At 37.3% G+C, this 12195-nt stretch overlaps 1 protein-coding gene and 1 long non-coding RNA gene across 4 annotated transcripts in view; both read left to right on the top strand.

Moving 5' to 3' along the window:
* Positions 1 to 85: 85 nt before the first annotated feature.
* LOC127047141 (uncharacterized) lies at positions 86 to 5342 on the top strand. Its single transcript, XR_007773313.1, has 2 exons — positions 86 to 179; positions 4260 to 5342. It is a non-coding gene; the product is annotated as an uncharacterized LOC127047141 (long non-coding RNA).
* Positions 5343 to 10551: 5209 nt separating this feature from the next.
* MTHFD2L (methylenetetrahydrofolate dehydrogenase (NADP+ dependent) 2 like) overlaps positions 10552 to 12195 on the top strand; it is a 56083-nt gene continuing 54439 nt past the window's right edge. For all 3 annotated transcript variants that reach the window (XR_007773291.1, XM_050945063.1, XM_050945064.1), the window contains exon 1: positions 10552 to 10607. The gene's annotated coding sequence lies outside the window, so the exon portion shown is untranslated. The remainder of the gene's footprint in view (positions 10608 to 12195) is intronic.

Genomic DNA, 12195 nt, shown 5'->3' with positions numbered 1-12195 from the left:
TGCGGCGCCTCGGGGTGCGGAAGGGAGGCGGGGCCTGGGCTCCCTGGGCGCTGAGGAGCGGACATGGCGGCGGCCGGTGGCGTCTCCCCGCTGCGCTCCTGCCTGCTGCGTGTGCGGAGATGGCGACCCCCGCCCGCCGGCTGCAGCAGCGGCAGCTGCTCCCCGCGCAGAGCCGCCAGGTACGGGGGAGGGGGTCGTTTCCGCCGCGCAGAGCCGCCTCCCGGGCGGGGGCGGGGGCTGGATGGGGGAGCCCCTGGCTGCCCTCCCCGTTAGCGGCTGGGGGGGGCGGCGGTTAACGGCTGGAATTCGATGCGAACGGCTCCTCCGCGAACGTTCGGGGGGGGGGGAGCAGCGCGCGCGCCGCGGGATTAGGACTCCTTCCCCCACACCCCTGTGCCCATTCAGCCCCTCTTGAGGGGTGGGGGGGCTTTCAGACCACGTGACCCCAGTTGTGACGTTGAGCACCCCCATGAGATGCCCAGCCCCCATGTTTGGGTATCGAAATAGGCGTCCACCCTTCCAGCCCCTGCCTAGGTACCAGCCAACAGGGCTCTGGCTGCCTCCCAGGGTTAGTGCCATGCCCAGGTGTGCAAAAATCCTTAGCCAGGCCTGGGAAATCCTGAGATTCTGCCTGGAAATCATGAAAGTTTCTTTCCAAAATAATGCAAGTCTGTCTCTTTGCCTTCTGGGTTCTGCCCCTCAAGGGCTCCCTGGTCCTCTTTTCTAGCCTTGCTCTGCAACCGTGGGGGCCACTTGTTTTTTTTTCCTCACTGAAAGCTGAGATTTGCGTGCAATCCTCTGACTCCAGCAGGTGGAGCTTTAAGCAAAACTACAAACATTGCCAGACTCGCAATGAAATCAAATAAGAGTTTCCTGACTGAGAGCTAAAGTATAGGAGCTGGGCACCTATGTAAGCATCTACATTTGGCAGTTGAGCTCCTGATTAATCTCTCCATACAGTCTTTGGGTAGGTATATGCTACAGGGACTGTATTGGCATAGGCACATTACTGTAGCTGTGCTAGCATAACCCAGTTAGTAGACACAGCAGTGACAGAAGGTGTAGGAACAGTATCTTCCCAAATGGCGGTAGCCAGGTCAACAGATGCATTTTTTCTGTTTTAACTAGCTATGTCTACATTGGCAATTAGATTGGCATAGCTACCCAGTGTGGATTTTTCATAGCCCTAACCGACGCAGCTATGTAGATGTAAATTTTAAGTGTAGACCAGTGTCACAAGTCGTTCAGACAGATTGAATGAGGGAGATAGAATTGCAAAATATTTATTCTGCAAATGGACCTGTTAATGGGTTTATTGAAACCTAAGAAAATCCTTAATGCCCAGAAGCAAACACTGTAAACATGTTTTGAATCTTAGTTGCTCCAGGGAGGGATACTTGGAAATTGATTTGTATTATTAAAAGCTTTTATTTGACCAAGAGCCTCCTTTTGCTACCATTGTTCTGGGTCCAGAATTGTTTCTGTGTTAATAGCCCACAATCTAATATTTTCACTTTGTTAAATAGTGTTCTTCTTTATACAAATACAATATAATATTGTGGCACGTTTGTTCTTTTGTATGCGATATGATAAAAAGAAACAAAAGATATTGTAGATGGATGCATTGTATTTTAGCATCGTTTGTTCAAGAACATTGTACAAAAAAGAACTAAATATTTTTTGTGGAAAGTTTGTTCATTTTATCACAGCAATGAACAAAAAGCCTTGTCAAGTCTCTCACCTCGACTGTGTAATAACGTATAATTTAATGTGCTCGCCTACTGGTTTGCAGACTTAATGCATAAGTACTCTTGGTACCATGGTATGACAATTCTTTGCTCCTGTTGGATATGGAAGAGGGGATTTTAGTCAGTCTCTTACCAGAGACACTTTTTTTATTTAAAGAGTCTGTTCCGAGATAAATATTAGTAACACTGGACTTTATGTACGTCATGAAAAATATCCTACATGGAAGCAATGCTATTTGCTCTTCACTAATTCTAAAAGAAAACAATCCACCAGCACTACTGTGACAACATGAAGTAAATATCCACCCAAATCTCTCTTCTTTCATTGTTCTAGAAAATAGTGGAGAGAACTGATTCCATCGTTTCTGAGATGGATGTCGAAAACATTGCCTTTTTATATGACTAGCTTTTTGAATGTGTGGTGCTTTTTGCTGTTATCCTTTTCCAGATCTGCCAAAAATAATTGCTTCTATGATAATGAATTCAGCAAATCACATAGTTTTGAGTGTATTGATCTTAGGGGCATTGAGATATCAGGGATTGAAAGGGACAGGATGTAATGGACCATGTGATCTCCTGGGTTTGTAGTATTTCTATGATCCTCAGAAACTGATGCTAGGCAACTTTATCTTTGTTGTACTTTATCAGTTACTGCATTCATTACGAAGAAACATTCACTGTGTATACTATAGTAAATTTATACAAGCTTTAGAACCATAAGACCACATTATTTCCCTGCTGGGCTTTCTCACAGCTCAGTTATTGGGGTTTTGTCTCTATAGGGAACAAAAACATGGTGTAACCTAAACTGAGAGTTTAAACAGAGTATAATCGCCCTGTATAGACATTCTTATTCTGGCATAAGAGTGTCTTTTATTTTGTTTTAATTTATGTTAAACTGAAAAAAGCCACTCGTATATTATAAGGTGCCACAAGTACTCCTGTTCTTTTTGCAGATACAGACTAACACAGCTGCTACTCTGAAACCTGGAATAAGAACATCCACATAGGGGCGTTACACTAATAAAACTATGTTAAATATAGCTGGCTGAACTTGCCCATGTAGACATGGTCTAAGCAAAAAGGTTTTTCTTCAACTGTTAACTCTCATTGACTCGTTCAGTGCACAGAAGCGCAATCTCATTTTTGTTTTTCTGAAGTACTGATGTTTTGTTTCATGACTTAGTAGTTTAAGTACTTATATTAATTTTGCTTTATTTGGAGTAAGTTGTCTAGATTTTGACCTGACTAGGCAAGTAGGGGAAAAGGTTTAAGCTGGACTTTTTTATGCTTTAAAAAATGGTTTAAATCCCATTCCTTGATGAAAAGCCATATAAACTGTTCTTACCAATATCATAATTCACAATAGAAGGAAAGTAGTTTGAGAGTATCAGGGTGCCAAAGAAGAGATGGCAAAATATTAGAATTTTCAATTTGTTTTTCTGTTTCAACAATACCTTCTAGACAGAATCCGTTATGATTAAATGGGCAATTGAAATAATTTCCCGGCATTTGCTAGTCCAAATGCCAAAAGTAGCAGTATTTGCCGGCTGTTATAAAAGAGCATTCAAAGAGTTGCCTCAATTATATAGGGAATCCGTGGATAGTTGGCTTTCTACAGAAGAATAAATTAGAGATGTCTCATGCAAAACAATCATCCTGTATGAATTCAGAAAAACCTCAATTTTTTTTTTTTTTTTTAGAAGCAGTCCATGCTTGTTTTACTTTAGAGAATTCTTGTTCCTGTTGGTCTCTTGATTTAGGAAATGAACTTATTTGGAATGTTTTTGTATTAGGCCAACTTGTGTGTGACACTGTGAAAGATATACCAAAGTAGTACTTGTCACCACATCCTTTAATGTATGTAAAAACTCATTTTATCATTAATAGCAGTTACAGAATTAGAGAATGTACTCTATAAGATTCTATGGATAGCTAGTGAGCAAATAAATGGTTGAAAGCCTCATATTAAAGATGAAAAATAGAATTTACATAAAGTGATCTTTTCATTCAATGTAACTGGTATTTTACACTTTTTTAGAATGTTTGCTGCAGATGTGAAAGAATATAGACTAATCTTAAGAGAAATGCACAAGATGGAAAACATTTACTTTGGAAGGAGTATATTTTTGCCTAAATATTAAATGGTGGCATTATCTTCTGATTTTTATATCCATATGGATGCCCAGGAACTGGTTCGCAATTTCTGCCTGTACTACTGTACTCCCAAATAATAATTTTCAGCAAGTTGGTAGATATTAACAGGAGGCTTAAAAGTGATAGTAAAAATTTGCAGTTTAGATATGGTGAAAAAAATTCTCCTAATAGGAATTTCCAGAATGTTATACTGATAAAAGTGATATATTTCTTAATATAATATAATTCATACAAAAGAGTGCCATGAAGAAGTAGTGTCAGGTTGTGAATGGCGTGATGCTGAGTTGTGGGACAAGACTGGTATGGATACAAGGCAGTGTGTTTATTCTTATTGGTTTCTCTTTTCTCTTCTAGGACCAGCAGAGAGAAGAGATTCCATCTTCCAGAATTCACCACTGTCTGCTTTCCCCCATATGCCCTCCTTAGACCTTCTTTTTTTTTTTAATCATTAAAGGGACACTGCCAAGTAATATTTTAAAATAATCCTTAATATTAATTTTACCCTAAATTGTGTTTAATTGCACTTAATCTTCTTAGACGTCTAAACATCCGTATCTATATTTTTCCTATATCTTGAATCATCAGCAATTTTTGTGTTATTTTAGTGTCTTATTGTCATGCCAAAACGTCTTCCCGTCTGTAGACATGCACTCGATTGGTGTTACTTTGGGGAAGCAATTTAAGTGTTGCTCTAGTAGAGAAGGAGCACAATACTTGTTTTAGACGACTTGAAGAAATATTGCTTCCTTTAAATACATTTATTGTTTGATCAAATAATAAGCTTAAAAAATGAATTCAGAGGACTGTACTCATCAGACGTCAATTTAAAATTGGTCAAAATTTTGAATCTAAAAACTTTGACAGTGTCCCTTTTAAAAACTCGTTATAAATGTCAAACTACATTTTGCATAGGTGATTTTTAACTGTTATGTGTGTTTGCACAAGAAATTTGGTGGTGGTTTTGTATTGAACATAGAGTGGTTAGCCTCTCTCTCCAAAAAAATCATATTGATCACTGTCACAACAAAACATGAGCAATTTATTTTACTAAATCAAATAAAAAAGTAGAAATTAACAGCCAGCATTTTTCCTTTAACATGCTTTTCTTTACCATCAAAATCAGCATATTCTCTATATAGCTTTTTACTGAAGTTATAGCCACACATTTTGTCCAAATCAGACTAATATACTTTTCCAAGATGCATTATACTTGCACACCAAGCCTGGAGGTCTAGGATGAAATTCTGACCTCAATGAAGAGTCTGGTGGCGCCTTAAAGACTACCAGCTTTATTTGGGCATAAGCTTTCATGGGTAAAAAACCCACTTCTTTAAATGCATGGAGTGAAAATTACAGATGCAGGCATTATATACGGACATATGAAGAGAATAATAATATATTATTTATTAAATAAAGACTGTTAGTCTTTAAAGTGCCCCCGGACTCTGTGTTGTTTTTGTGGATACAGACTAATACGGCTACCCCCTGATACTTGACCTCAATGCAGTCAATGTGAGTTTTGCCATTGACTTCAAGGGGGCCAAGATTTCACTCCCAGTTGTTCTTTTCATAATGTCCCATATCCATATTTGTCAAACAAAGCTTAAATAGAAATACATATTATCAAATAACAAATCACCGATAAGAAATTTAAGTAGAAAAATCTCATTATAATAGCCATTATAGGTATTGCTCTTTATAAAGTTAACCTACAAATGAAGAATAATTTATTACTCTACTGCACTAATACTTGACATGTACAAGTCTATTCCTTTTTTAAATGTTGAAATAAATAAATTTGATGTTATACCTTTAAAAAAAAATCTCCAATGTATATCTACTATAGTAGTCTCCAGAGTTCTTGTTTGTGTAACTGAGATGTCTCAACACACGTGGCAAATATGGCTGATTGTGAAAATATATTCATATTCTGTCAATGTGCATTCTATTTTTCTGAAAAAAACATATAGAGAATAAGTGTTTATGAATAGCCCCAAAGCATTTAATATCTGTACTATTAAAGAATTAATATGATAGTCTACGCATAACAATTCTTTCTTTCTCCTTACCTTGATTTGAAATAATTTAAGCACAAGTGGAAATTGGGCAAAAAAAATTGCTGGCTGTTTGGCCAGGAAAGGAAGAAGACGGAGTAGTCTGCGAGAAAAAAGAGGCAGCCTGTAATTATTTTGACAAGAGTAGTATATATGAAGAGGAGGCAAGCCCCAAATCTATTTTATTTATCTTTTCTCCTTCTGCAAAGAGGTTTCTTCAGGTTGTTGTATTTCCAGAGAACAACTATAGGCATAGCAAACAGTGAACTGCTGCACTGAACACTGATTTATGCCAGAGAACTATCTACATTTTGGCTCCTGTTGTGTCACCCCATGTATCTTTTCATTTTATAACTGGTCCAGTGGATTAGAGAGACATTTTTAATAGTCTGGGAATAATATGGTAGTTGCGATGTTAGATTTCTGGATGAGTAAAATGTTGTTAGTCTGTGCTCTTCAGGGAATTTGTATTGATGACAGTTGTGCTAAGATTTTGTAAACTATAATATGGCTAAGGCCAAAGAACATAAAAAATGCAATATATTAACATAGTGTTAAAACTCTAATGTTAAAGCCAGTCAAGCAAACAGTTTCAAAACTGGAGAGTGTAGCTATGATCTCAAAGACACGCTATTGAATGGTACGATAACTCCAGAGTTCTGTTTGGCATAGTGGAAATACATAAATAAATGCAGTAAAAATAAGATATTTGGGTCCCAAGAACCATGCTAAAGACAAGAGGTGAAATCCTGGCTGCTTTGAAATCAATCTTAAAACTCCCATTGCCTTCAAATGGGGTCAAGATTTCACCTGATGGGTTTGATTCACAACTTCAATGAGTCTTGAGTGAGTAAAAGGTTCACAATCAGATCCAGAGGGAGTAATCAATAATAGCTTCATTGATAATACAGAGTTCTATCACCCTAATTAATACAGATAACTAAAACTTAGTGTCCTTAGTTGCAAAGTTTAATAGCAAAATAAAACTTACTCCTTTTACATAGCCAGTTTCAAACTGAGAGTTTTCTTTAAAATAGAGATGCGTATCAAATAGCTGCCATCTGTTTCCGCAGAAGTGCTAAGCAAGAAGTACTTAAAAGTGAGCTATGTGTAGTGTTATAGTTCACTTGCATTTTCCTAGGTACAAATAATGTTTTAAGTAAAATGTTATTAGCTCAATGTTACTTACTTTACAAAGTGAAACTTACAAAGTCACATATGTTTTCTGATAAAGATACGTTTTATCTCTATAACTGCTGATCAAATAATTTCAGCATCCTTAAAATAATTTACATTTATTAATTAAAGAATACATGGAAGAACCAATTTGGGGACAAACAGGAATTTTCGGTCATTTTAAAATTTAATCCCCTACATGTAAATAATCATCATAGTATGTAATGCTCTTTATACCCCAATAAGACACTGGTTTTCTAGTAATCCTTTTATTTCTTTTTTTCAAACTGGATTAAGGGGCTTTCTGCAATGACATTTGGGGGTTAAAAATTCAGAACACTTGAATAACCTCTACGATGGAAAATGTTCTCTGTATTTAACGCAGCCTGAAAAATTTGCCCTGTCTGCTCACTTGGGACTTATTTTACATACCTGACCATAATATATTCTATAGTAGTCTTACCATCTTGGTAAAAGTGAGAGAGAAGATTCAGTGTATGGGTTGTTACATTTTCTTAAAGAATGTGCAAGACTGCTTTAGTGCATGCTTATGTTTGTTTTCTACACATGTCCACGTGTCTTTTTCTTTTGGTTGCTGAGTTTAAGCAGACCCATCCAGCTATAGCAATTTTGGATAGACTGGCAAAAGTATTTATTTTCCTACCCCTCCAAAATGTATGCATTTACAAAGGGACCAGCCTAAGGGTTTTGGGAAGGTTTAGCAAGATTAGGTTTGTTTTTGAAGGGAGGTGATACCTACAACTTAACAGGCTCTTTTTACATACGAAGTGTGAAAATAGCCTTTAATGCTCCATTCCCCAAAGGCCTAATGATTCCTTTACATTGATTTGCATTTTAAAGTTTATCTTCACAAGAAAAAGGGCTAAACCTTTTCATCTATACAAAATTAAATTTTTTTTAACATTTCTACTTTCCTCATATCGTGGGAATCTGCAGTGGCATGCTCCTCTGGTTGTAAAGACCGTTTCCATAAACAGCAATAAGATCTCCCTCCCTCAATAGTCTTATCTTCAATTTATAGAAGCCTATCAAAGATAAGGCCATCACTACTGTTCGAGTTTTCATCATCTTTGGACTTTTTTCCAGAATTTCTACATAGTTGCAGAAGTAATATGTCTGAAACCGGGCATGGTATTCCAGGTGGGCTTTGCCATGGCCTCCTACAATGGTATAATTTTTCTTGTTTTGCTTATGTTTATTTACATCTTCTGATGTAGCCTGGAATCCTTTTGACCTTCTGTGCTTTAACTGAACAAATTGTGTCCATTTTCATATTAGTGCTAACTTGAAACCTTCCGTTCATTGCCAGGATATTCCAGTATTCTTCCCTGCAGGTTATAGTTTTCGTATTGTAGTTTTTAAGTAATCCATCTCCGCTCTTAAATTTGCTCATATTAAAATCTATCAGCTGTTTGATAGTTCGCTCCCTTAATGTGTTTCGGTTTTCTTGAAGATTATCTTTCTTGCTTAAAGCATTGATGATATTTTGAATGTCAACGATTTCAGCAAAATGCACCACTAGGTGGAACAGCCCTCCATTCGGTTGTTAAAATACATTGAAAAAGCTACATTCTTTTATGAACTGTTACCATTGACAATTAGCTCTGGCTTATGCTTGTATGATTTGCTTTATATTATATTTAGAAGGAACACAAAGTAGGTATATATCCTATCTTCTAAGAAATATATGTTACCTCTCAGCCACAATACATTGGCATAACATTTGTACTTGACCAAAGTCAATGCACTGTATTGATCCATTGATCCATTTTTAATTTGGCACTTCATGCTCTAAAGCATATTAGTTTGTACCACCAATTTCAGCTTGATGAATATTAGAGAGTCCTAAATATTTTGTTGTGTGTAAGATCAGACTTAAGTGATGTCAGCTCTTTTAGATCTGTGCCATGGGGCTGGTGTTACTCTTTAAGGATTCAGGCTTGCCCTTAGATGTTTTAGAAGGTTAGACTCTATATGTAGGATTAAGAAAATTAGTCCTTTGATAATACAATTACAGTGAAAACTAGGAGGCTACATGAGAATAACATGATTTCACTTATATACACTGTGACAATATGTTTTAAAGAGCAGATTAAATACGCTCAGTATTGCCCAACACGGGTGACTGTCAATATTTAATTGGCATAACAAGTGCAGAAAAGGAAAGATCGGAGCCGAAGTATTGTAAACAGCCAAAGCATGCAACGTGCAAGATGAGAGGGAACCACAGGAAGGATAAATAAGGGCATGTATATAACTGAGAAGTGTGAAATTACATCTGTCTCCTATCTCTAATATCATTGTTAAGGAAGGATAGTGTTTCCCCCTGCAAAACATTGTGGGAGAAAATGGCTAAAGCCAGCTTTTGAATTAAAGGAAAAGAACAGCAGCTGTATATTAGTGGTTCCATTTGAGCTTATACATATTTATAATTTTGTTGGCTTTGCTATGGAATAAATGGAGTTTGTTTTCACTAGGATGTTTATACCAAACACTGACCTTTCAAGGATACCTCCTGGGTTGGCAGTATTACACCTTTTCGTAAAAAAATACTTGCTAAACAAAGTTAATCTTGTTACTCACATAAAATTCACTTATTCTAAACTGAACTCGGTTCAAAGCAGGGCTTGGTCCCTTGCAGTGTATGCATGTGCATATGTATAGACACAAAACTATATCCTTTCAGAAGAAGGAAGCAAGATGTGTGAATGGGAGGTGTCTTGCTCATAATCCTGCTTCCTATCTAGAAAAGTGAGAGCAAGCTTCCTATAGTATTCTGATCCTTGTCATGGATATGTGGCCCACCAGCAGTTTTCCTGATGCTCTGTGTAAGAACAGAACACTGGTACCTTCTACTGTGCAGTTCTGTGTTTTGCAGGAAGAGTAGACATGTCCACTGGTACTTGGCACTTCATATATATCTTATTTAAACCTCGGAAAGTAAGATTTATGTTATCTATAAAAATACAGTCAGACATAATAGACATAATTTCATATAAAAAGATATACTATTCCTGTCTAGAAACAATATTAAATATATATATTTATCATGCTTGGCTTCCTTGATTTTCCTTGGAATGTGAGAAAAGACAAGGAGTTGAAATATTCGAGGAGATAAACACGTAACTTCAGAGGAGGGGTAGTCCAAGCAGGGTCATACTGTATGCAGGCAATGTTGGCGCAGAGCTAATATGTCATATATTTACATATGTCAGACAGGTGATACTGGAAAACAGAGTCAAGGAAAACAGGGTGGGTACAGACAGGAGAGTCAAATGGGAGATCTGGATGGAGAAGATGGAATTGCTCCTGAGGATGCTCTTGTCCAAGTGATTGTCTTCCATTTTCAAACAGTTAACTGGGGGATGTTGAGAGAGAGCTGCAAACTCGCTTTGAGACAAGAAAGTCAATAGGAAGGAGTTGGTAAAGAAGCAGCTGAAATATAAGTTCAGTTAAGTATCAGCAGCATAAGAGTGGCAGTTAAGATTAAAGGTAGTTACAATAAGACCGAGAGAGAAAATTAAAGTTTACTCAAAAACTGCAGCTAGTGAGGAATTCAGCTGCTCAATTGCTTAGTGGTGCTTCTAGCAGGATGCCTATTAAACTGGACTCCATAGTCCATACTCCTATTTTCAAGTACAGGTCAAGGTGTACTTACTACTTAAATATATATAAAATATAGGAGGGTGAATAGTGGCAGATTTTAGAGAGTTTGAGAATGAAAGTTCCTGTAATTTCTGTTGCCCAGAGATGTGAGAAGTCGAATTTTGGCGTTCTTGATTGAAAGTGGTTCCAAGAGTCTATGCTCTTTTTTTCCAGAGCTACAGTAATTTTACACTGGCAACCTGACAAGAGTGAAAGATTAGTTAGAAAAAAATATGGGCTGTGTTTCCATGCAGTTCTGTATTTGGTGGATTAGTTTGGACCCCTGTATCTGTCTTGGGAGACCACAGTTAATTTTTATTCTGAGGTCCATTCAGACAACAGCCCACATTAATATTAAAGAAGGTGCACAGGTTTCTGAAGTAATAAAGTAGTGTTGTAAGAAGAGATTGGTGTAAGGAGGGGACAGTTTGATATTTTGCTAGGAAGACAGACCTGGCCTGATGCAATTTAAGCAAAGATAGAGGTTATAATTTCAGATTTTGTTTCATTTTTACATATAAAGGTGGTCTTGGATTGATTGGGTCATGCAGAACATCTTGTTCCAAACCAGATAAATGAGTCAAGTTTTCTCTTTGATTAACAATTTTATTGCTTTATATATTTAAGGGGTGCATTGCCTGACACAACAAAAATGAATTTTCTAATATCTGAAAGTCTCACACTTTAGCTTTTCTGTGAAAAAGCAATAGGCTGGAGTATAAGCATAAAAGGTTAACAAGTGCCTGATCTGGATAACGTAACCTGCAACCGGCTGGCCCAAATGGGAAACACTGTAGAAGAAATAAGGAAAAGAACAAACCAAGATTATTAGATACTTAAACAATGTGGGAGTGCTAATATTATCTATAACCTCAGCTTCATGATCTGACAATTTTGATGACTAATTTACTACAAAGTAATTATAGGACAGGCAATATTGTATATAAAATGAAGCATTTCTATTACAATCGGGGACAACTGAATGGCATGGTGGACAAGTTTTTAATGTTGCTCCTGCTTGTAAAATGCAGATCACATTTTCCTCATGCATGTCTTGAATTCAGTGAGAGTTTTGGCTATGTAAAATGCACAGGATTGAGCCTTAAAGGTTGAGGAGTTGCTGCCTTTATGACTGCAATACTTTGCTTCAGCTTTGAAAGTGCTAACTCCCTTCTAAGAGAGAGAAACCATAGGCAGGAGTTGTAGACCAAGCTGGATGAGCAAGCATCTCAGAGAGGTGATTAAGAAAAAGCAGAAAGCCTACAAGGAGTGGAAGAAGGGTGGGATTAGCAAGGAAAGCTACCTTAGTGAGGTCAGAACATGTAGGGATAAAGTGAGAAGAACCTTGCAAAGGGAATTAAAACCAATAGTAAAAGGTTCTATAGCCATATAAA

Source organism: Gopherus flavomarginatus, chromosome 3, assembly GCF_025201925.1.
Source record: "Gopherus flavomarginatus isolate rGopFla2 chromosome 3, rGopFla2.mat.asm, whole genome shotgun sequence".
In the NCBI taxonomy this organism is placed as follows: Eukaryota; Metazoa; Chordata; order Testudines; family Testudinidae; genus Gopherus; species Gopherus flavomarginatus.
Note: the sequence above shows the minus strand (reverse complement) of the source record. Positions and strands in the feature narration are given on the sequence as shown.